General features: G+C 39.9%; 1 long non-coding RNA gene across 1 annotated transcript; it reads left to right on the forward strand.

Annotated features, from left to right (window-relative positions):
* The first annotated feature begins 2,870 nt into the window (after positions 1–2,870).
* LOC128584210 (uncharacterized) lies at positions 2,871–6,773 on the forward strand. Its single transcript, XR_008379656.1, has 3 exons — positions 2,871–3,074; positions 3,297–3,397; positions 6,190–6,773. It is a non-coding gene; the product is annotated as an uncharacterized LOC128584210 (long non-coding RNA).
* The last annotated feature ends 1,090 nt before the right edge of the window (positions 6,774–7,863 follow it).

Below are 7,863 nucleotides of genomic sequence, written 5' to 3' on the forward strand. Positions count from 1 at the left end.
TAAAATAGTGAATTCTAGATTATGTACATTTTACCACAATAAAATAATAAGGGGGAAAATGCCCTTGTGCCCTACGTACTGGCTTCTATCCCTAGCCTATCTTATCACACAAATTTGTGCTCTCAAATCCTCGTTTTGGTATCTGCTTTACAACAAAGCCAACCTAAGACAAGGCTGGCAAATGGCAGAGCTAGCATATGAACCTCACCCTTCCAACCCAAGTCTTTGGGCATCAGATTTTTTTGCTCTTTAAGCTTCATGAGCCTATCTCTTACAATAAAGAGCTTGTATCAATAAAACAAGCTCTATCAGCTAGAAGTCAACATTGCCTTGTCAGCACTGTGTCTTTCCAAGTTCACTGGCCAATTGCTAAATAAAATCTCTTGATTGTGTGGGAGAAAATAAAGATGAACATAGGCCATTTTTTTTTTTTTACTATAACTTAGTTTGTGTTACCATTTTACTCCACCTGATTCTTTGCCCTTGGCTACTTTTCCTGAAATATGCAAGAAAAAAAGGGGAGGACTTTCAAAATGCTTTCAGAGAGAGGAATTTTACCCAAATTCTAAATAGACTTTGAAATTCATTTGTTAAATTTATCTTCAAAAATACTTAAATCCTCACCAGGCATCGTGGCTCACACCCATAACCTGACAGGCCAAGGCTGGTGGATTGCTTGAGCTCAGGAGTTCAAGACCAGCCTGAGCAAAAGCAGGACCACATATCTATTAAAAACAGAAAAACCAGCTGGGAATTGTGGTGGGCACCTGTAGTCCCAGCTATTTGGGAAGCTGAAGCAAGGGGATCTCTTGAACCAAAGAGTTTCAGGTTGCTGTGAGCTCTGACACCATGGCACTCTACCCAGGGTGACAGAGTGAGACTGCCTAAAAAAAAAATAAAAAATAAAAATATAAGAGGTTTACATATATATATATATGTTTAAATCTTGAGTATTGTAAATCTAACTTTAGGCATCCTTCAGAGCTAAGAGAGCATGTGTTAGCCTCTCCTTCTGAGGAAGGCATTCCCTATGTGGCCATTTCTAGCCTTTCATTCTCCAAAATACACAGAAACAGGTAAAATCCTGGGGAAAAAATGTCACTCTCTGCAGTCTTCTTGCTGTTGACTGAGAATAGCCATGTACAAGCAAACCTTCTCTCTGATCCTTGCCATCCTCTGTGGTATCACAGTGCCCTGCTTTTGAGCCTTTAAATCAATATTCTTAAAATCCTGGGTATTAGTCATTTAATCATTTCTCTTGGCAAAACAGAAATAAATGGAACAGAAATCATTAGAGCATACAGTGAAGATTAAGTACCTTTCCCCAAAACCTGTCTTATCTGTGTGTTCCTAAGTGCACACAACTGGATTGTTATACAAAATATATTTCTTATGGGTTTTTAGGGAAAAAAATCATTGAATGCTACTGTTTAAAAGTAAACATTTTTGCTCTACCAAGAGGTCTCTTGCGTATTTTCCCTTTGTTCCTGATCCCTTAGCTTTCTTTTTGGGTCGTTGGCTGCACTTTGCTATCATGCCCTTCCTAACAACTAGAGAGTAGTTGGGCTCCAGGGGACCCTTTCTACCTTTCCTGGGCTCTGTTTATTGCCTAAACAATGGGTCATTTGCTCAGTAAAAAAAAAGCCAATCATTTCAGTCATGCATATAAAGAAACAAGTGAACAAGGACAACAAAACCTGGCTCACTGCGTTAGTGTTTCCCTTTTCCCATCATTTGTTTGGCAAAATGTTGAAACAACCACACATCCCTCCTACTGAATAGATGAAATGAAAGGTCAGACAAATTAAATATGCCATCCACAGTTATTCCTGAAATGAGACATTGTTCAGGGGTGTGTCTCATCACTCAGGAAACTTTACAAGTTCATTTGAGGCCAAATTCATATAAAATGTTGAATGAAATGTAAGCACTTAAAAAGCCATAACCCAGAATAACTCAGAAAGCAGGGACAAATTTTGAGGTCCAGCACTTGATGTACTCTTTCTTTATAAAACAAACAAATAAAACAAAAAAACAGGCTTTTAAGAGCTACTCTTTCCTCAAGAGGTCACCTGGCATTTCTTTAACCCATTGTCCATCTCCCCTCACCTCACCCCCTTCGCGGTCCTCCATGGCTCACCTCTTTTCTTCCCTGCTTTAAAACCATCATGTAGTCTGACAGCATCTGCTCCACCCAAAGCAAAATGAAAATGAAGTAACTCCATGCAGTTTTATCAATTTGGGCCTGACTTTAGCTCAGCCTGTGTGTCTCAAATCAAATCAACCAGTTAACAATTGTCCTTTAACTTGGGACATTGGGGTCATAGCCACAGGTAGTACCATTCTCACTTTAAGGGCTAAGGGTGGGTGAGGGGGCAGGGTGTTGTTCCATCATTCTCAAGACTCCACAGCTGCATTTACCATAATATTATAGTCATTGGTCATTGTCACAACATCGCCACTGCTTTTGAACTCCTTGAAGGCAAACATGGCCTTTCACTTGCATGTTCCTGCTGGGTAGAGTCAGAGAGCAGTTCTGCTTGGCAAATGGATATTCTAGTACTCCTTCTCCCAAGAAGACTGAGACCCTCTGCCACAGCCTTTCCCAGCTTCCTTTTCTTTTGCCTCGAACAGCATCCACATCTGTGCCAAAAATGAAAAAAAGAAATGACATTAATACCTTTCCATTTCCTCTTATTTCAGAGGAACAGTATGGACTTTGGAGTCATACAGACCAACGATCAAATCTCAGCTTTGTTATTTATTATCCAGGCCTATGCTTCTCAAACTTCCTTGTTCACAGAATCAGCTGGGGATGGTTAAAGGAGATTCTGATTCAGCAAATCTGCACTGTGGCCCAGGACTCCACACTTCTCACATGCTCCCGTGAGGTGCTGCTGCTGCTGGCCCATGGACCACACTTTGAGTACCAAGTCTCAAGGATCTACCCAATCTTGGTCAGCAGATAAACCGTCTGAAGCCATTCCCTCCACTGGGGAAAAACAGGAGATTATAGAATCAAGTTTGCATTCGGCTCCATATAAGCAGAACTGGACAACATTTGGCTGAAATGAGTAAGGGGCTTATTTTTCTCACTTAAATAGGAGTCCAGGGATGGAGGGGCCATGCCCCCTCCTCCTGCTTTAGTGGTAAACTAGAGCAAATGCAGTGCTGTTTTCGAGGCCACGAGATGCCTGCTCTGTCCCTGGGTATATGCATTGTAGGAAGAAAGGAAAAGAGAAGGGCCAAGGAAAAAAGCTGTGCACCAACTGACTCTATTTTTTTTTTTAAATCAGGATAAATGGTAACTTATTGAAAAGCCCCTACCCTGAAGAGGCTTGTGTACAACACACTGGTCAGATCTGGGACACCCCTGGTAGCTTGGGAGTGTGATAAGGTGAGTATTCTAGGTGGGCACATTGCTACCCTGAGCAAAATTGAGAGGCTGTTAGTAAAGAAGCAGGAAAAGCAGATGTTAGGTCTCCTGCAGCAGTGTCTGGTGCAAGGATCTATTTGGTGCTGTTGTAATGGAGCATGGTGAGCCTTAGTGAGGCACCACACACCCCTGCATAGCACCTGCAGAGTCCTGCCTGCACCCCTCCAGGAATTGCTGCACTTAGAGTTTCTTCTTTCTAGTGTCTTGAAACCTTCTGAATGTGTTGGCTTCTTTCTTTTAGACTTTTCAGCTTACTTGTCTTTCCTAGTCAGAAAAACTTTCTCTTCCGGGCCTCCACCTGAGATTCCCCACCATGTGGTGCCCACCTTGCCGCCCATCACCTTGACAACCACCTGCATTTCATGGAGTTAAGTGCCCATACCTCCCCTAAAATAGCATTTTCAAAAATCAGAAATGTCATCCTAATCACTAATTCCAACAGTGTCGTCTCAAGACCTGTCCCACTGAGCTTCCAGGAGGCACTTTAACATTGTTTCACACTCCTTCTTAAAACACCAGACCTTTGTCTCTGAAGCACTGGGTTGTTGACTTCTCCTTGTTCCTTTCAAAATGCTTCTCCTTGCTTCTCCAGATCTTTCTCTGCCTTTTCCGTAGACATAAGCATTTCCCAGGCTTTCTTCTGGATGCTGATCATCCCAAATGCTCTTTTCGTGATTTCACTCATTCCCATGGTCTAGAGCAGACTTCTGGCCAAATTTTACCCTACTATATTCTCCCCCTTTGCTCCAATTCTAACCCAGGTTTTAAATAAAGTTTTATTGAGACACAGCCACATGTAATTCTTTCCCTATATGTTATGGCTATGACCACTTTTGCACTAACATGGAAGAATTACTGCAGTGACCCTCTGGCCCACAAGCCTGAAATACTTACTGTCTGTCCCCTTATAAAAAAATCTTACCAACTGTCTCAGTACATTTGTGTTGCTATCAAAGAATACCTGAGGTTGGGCAAATTATAAAGAAAAGAGGCTTATTTGGCTCCCAGTTCTGCAGGCTGTACAAGAAGCACCAGCACCTGCTTCTGGTGAGATCTTCCAGCTGCTTCCTCTCATACAGAAACAGAAAGGGAAGCAGAGTATGCAGAGATTACATAGAGAAGAAGCAGGGTGGGGGGGGGAGGGAAGGTGCCAGGCTCTTTTTAACCATTGGTTCCCACTCATTACCATGAGAAGGGCACCAGGCCATTTATAAGAGCTCCCCTGCCATGACCCAAACACCTTCCAGGAGGCTCCTTCTCCACCATTGGGGATCAGATTTCAACATGAGGTTTGGAGGTGTCAAACATCCAATCTATAGCCCAATGCATGCCCTAGACTCTTAACTAACAGTGTCCAAATGCACTTGCTAGCTAGCGTATTTGTTCTCAAGGCCATGAGATGCCTGCTCTGTCTCTGGGCATCTGCATTCTAGGAAGAAAGGAACAAAGAAGGGCCAAGGGAAAAAGCTATACACTAACTGACTTTATTTTTTTAAGTTCACATACTCCACACTTAGATACTCACTTTACTCACATACTTCAGACTCAGATTTCAAGTGCCTGCTAGATAATTCAAGGGGATCTCCACTAGCATTTCAAAACCACGTCTCAAACTATCTTCCTCTTCAAACCTGTTTCTACTCTTATTTGCCCTCTTTCAATCAATGGCCTCATCCATGACCTACTTTTGGAAATACTGAACATTTGCAACCAATGTATTACATCAGGACCATGGAGATATAAAGGGCCTCCAAGTCCAAATTTCAATTGTATCAATCATGGGCACTGAAGTTGCACATTTTTAAAAAATCAATATAATGTTAGCCAAAAAAAGAAAAAAAGAAAAAACCTGCACTTGAATTCTTGAATTCAACTCCTTTTTTACAAAATCTGGCTCTAAATCACAGCCCTGGCATACTTACTATAGCATGGTGCCTCATCTCCATGACAATATAGGTGGTGAAATTCCATAAACATTAGACTTGGTTCTCCACATTGACCTAAAGAGAAATCAATCATTCTGTCAGTTTAACATTTAAATGCTACCTTCATAATTTCTAATTGTGTAAGTAGCTGCAAGACTGAATTATGTATTACTGAAGGAAATATAAAGTCCAACATGTAAACAACACCAGTCAAATCTGTGGTATAATTTAGACTTTTTCAACTTCCCCCTAAGAATAGCCCTCTCAATTTATTACTTCTCTGGTTATTGGAACCGATTGTAAATTATTTGGCCTATTAAATTCTGCAAAAGTATCAGGTGGGCATCTGAGATCTCCCTGGCAATGCTGGGATTGCCTAACGAAAGTTCTTTGAACTTTGCCAGCTATTTAGCAAAAAGGATTCAGCAGACTTTATAAAATTGACATAGACAAAAAGCAGCAGTTTCTTCCCCTTTGATATCTGTCTACTTTTAACCATAAGGAGGACAAAATGTCCAAAACATACAGTGGACAATGTGGTGTCTCATAGTCTAGGTAAAATTTTAATATTGGCTTCTTCATCAACTTCAGCTTGTCAAAAGCCAAGAGTCACTTTAACTTATCTTTGATTTTTAACATTTTTTAAGCATCTCATAATTAATTTTATCTGTAATCTTGCCTGAACCAAAAGAAGCCCAGATATTTGGTTAAACATTATTCTAGGTGTGTCTGTAAGAATGTTTTTGGATGAGATTGACATTTGAATCAGTACACTGAGTAAAACATATCTCTCTCTCTCTCTAATGTGGGTGGCTCCCGTTCAATCAGTTGAAGGCCTGAATGACTGAAGAAGCTGACCCTCCTGCTAATAAGATGAAATGCCTCTCTATCTGACTTCATCAAGCTATGATCTCAGCCTTCCTCTACCTTCAGACTCAAACTCAGACTGAAACTTAATACCATTGGCTCTCCTAGTTCTCAGGTATTCGGACTCAGACTAAAACCATATCTTTGGTTCTCCTGGGTTTCTAGCTTGCTGATTTCATATCCTTGAACTTCTCAGCCTACATTCTCATATGAGCCAATGCCTTCTAATACATATATTAATATATCAAATATAATAAAATACATACACATGCACATATCAGGGGACTTCAATAAATTACTGAAAATGCATATAGAAAACTATGAATGGATTTTCAACTTTTGTGCACCAAAATAAACTCATGCTAACTTGTTATAATGTAGCTGAATAGGATCTACTATAAGGTATCATGAAGGAAAAGACATCAGTTTGACCCCCTATCAGAGCTACATGAATTCAGCAAAAATTAAAGCAAGAAAAAATATCAAATGTGTGATGAAGCTTGGTTGGAATGATGGTAAAATAATTGATGTTTTATAGTAAGTTTAAGGGGACAATTTTCCAATGAAATCAGTAGTTTACAAATGGATAACTCATTTTAAGAAAGGATGAGATGATGTCGAAGATGAAGCCCACAGTAGTAAAAACATCCACATCAATTAGTGAAGAGAAAATTCATTTTGTTCACACCCTAATTGAAGAGGACAGGTAAGCAACAGCAGAAATGATAGTCAACATGCTAGACATCTCAATTGGTTCAACTTACACAATTTTGACTGAAACATTAAAGTTGAGCAAACTTCCCATTTGATAGGTGCCAAACCATTGCACCCAGATCAACTGCAGAAAAAAGCGGAGCTTTCAATGGAGATTTTAAATAAGCAATATCAAGATCCTGAAGCATTATTCAAAAAAAGTGTAAGAAGAGATGAAACATGAGTTTATCAGTACAATCCTGAAGACAAAGAACAATAAAGCAATGGCTACCAAGAAGTGACAGTCATCCAGCCCAAGCAAAAGCAGACTGACTGGTCAAGAGCAAAGGTCATGGCAACTGTATGTTGGGATGCTCAAGACACTTGGTTGGCTTTTTGGAGGGCCAAGGAACAATAACATCTCTTTATTATAAGAGTGTTTTGAAAATGTTGATCATTTAGCAGAAAAGTACCCAGGAAAACTTTACCAGAGAGTCCCTCTCTGACATGTCAATGCTGCTCATTCTTCTCAGCAAACAAGGGCAATTTTGTGACAGTTTCAATGGAAAATCACTAGACATGCACTTTATAGTCTTGACTTGGCTCCCTCTTACTTCCTTTTGTTTCCTAATCTTGAAAAAAATGTGCAAAGGGGCACCCATTTTTCTTTAGTTAATAATGTGGAAAAAACTCCATTGATATGGTTGAATTCCCAGGGTTTCCAGTTCTTTAGAAATGGGCTGAATAGTTGGCATTATCATTTACAAAAGGTCTTGACCTTGATGGAGTTTATTTTGAGAAATAAAGTTTATACTTTTTATTTTTATCTTTTAATTCCATTTTTCACAAACTTTTAAAAGTCCCCTTGTATGTGTATGTGTATGTGTGTGTATTCTGTTGATTTTACTTATCTGGAGAAGTCATAAGAATATAAAGCATAAG

This window comes from Nycticebus coucang, chromosome 4 (genome assembly GCF_027406575.1).
Source record: "Nycticebus coucang isolate mNycCou1 chromosome 4, mNycCou1.pri, whole genome shotgun sequence".
Lineage (NCBI taxonomy): Eukaryota > Metazoa > Chordata > Mammalia > Primates > Lorisidae > Nycticebus > Nycticebus coucang.